Source organism: Octopus bimaculoides, chromosome 20 (assembly GCF_046866305.1).
Source record: "Octopus bimaculoides isolate indiv1 chromosome 20, ASM4686630v1, whole genome shotgun sequence".
NCBI classification, from domain to species: domain Eukaryota; kingdom Metazoa; phylum Mollusca; class Cephalopoda; order Octopoda; family Octopodidae; genus Octopus; species Octopus bimaculoides.
This window is the reverse complement of record NC_142947.1, coordinates 820,239-821,829: the sequence shown is the minus strand read 5'-3', so window position 1 is coordinate 821,829 and position 1,591 is coordinate 820,239.

Genomic DNA, 1,591 nt, shown 5'->3' with positions numbered 1-1,591 from the left:
AGAAGAAGCGGTAATATGACGTTGCGCTAAAATCTCTGGATATTTCAGAAATCCCATAAATATGTAGAATGGTGAACGAGTTCAAAATCTAAGATTAAAATCACATACGTCCTTTCAAACTCAAAGGCCCAATGAATTCAACATGGCCTTATCAAGTGCATTTGACCCGTCGTGGCGCAGCAATTTCGGCACCGACTGTTTTGTGACGCTGACATAAAATATTTCAACGTTTTTCTCGTTCATTTGGTCCTCTATCGTTCTCTCTCTTTTTCTCTGTCTCTCTTTCTCTTCTCTCCATCTCTCTCTTTCTGTCTGTCTCTCTCTCTTACTCTTCGAGTGTATGAGCATTGAGTTACGTTGGCATATAAGCGTAATTTCTCTCTCTCTCTTTTCCCGCATATGCGAGAATGTATGTGTGTGTGTCTATGTGTGTGTGTCTATGTGTGTGTGTCTATGTGTGTGTGTCTATGTGTGTGTGTCTATGTGTGTGTGTCTATGTGTGTGTGTGTGTGTGTGTGTTCGGGTTTCTGCGCGAGTATATGTTTGTCTCCAGTTCCAAGACCTACTGTCTCCAAAACATGTTTAACATACAGTCAGCCGTACCAAAGTGTCACCGTGCGAAGAGCCGCCCTTAATCCACACATTCCGACCGTGTCAGTTGTGACTACAAACCCAAAGCAGAGATACAAGGAAAGCACTATAACAATGTGTATATCAACTTTGCAATATATATGTCAATATGAGACGTATTGGTACAACGCAGGAAAATAAAATTTAACAATATTCAACGTCTTAAACCATAGAAATGAAACATTGACAAGATGTCCAGTTAAAAAAAAATCCTCAGCAATAAGTATCGTTAGGAATACAATCAGGATAACATTAGTTATCTCCCTTACGCAAATTATAAAAATATACAAGGCAATCTAAAAACAACAAAATAAGCTCCCAGATATAATTCCGTCTACAAATATTGTGTATATTTACATTTTATTAATTACATAAATACACAGCAGGGGAAAATCAACATCAAAAACCATTTAAGCGTGCTAGACCAATAAAAATAATATTTGGTCAATGATGTTTGTCTTTCGGTAGAGACAAATCGGACTTTGAATGTTATTGCTGAGTTACAGATCATGAATCCTTTTTTAAGTTAATGTTCACAGCTTTTATAATTTTTTATATTTTGTAATTACACACACACACACACACACACACACACACACACACACACACACACACACACGCACACACATGCACACACACACACACACATACACACACACACACACACACACACACACGCATATATATGTATCTCTCTCTCTATATATATATATATATATATGAGTGTGTATGTATGTGTGTACATGTGTGTGTGAATGGGTGAATGTGTATGCGAGTGTGTATGATGCATCGTTATATATATATATATATATATATATATATATATATATATATAAATTGACGTTTCTGTATCTATAACAGTTCCTGTATAGTTATATATATATATATATATATATATATATATATATATACACGAGATGAGTCATGAGTTTGCATGAGTTTGCATATGTGTGTGTGTGTG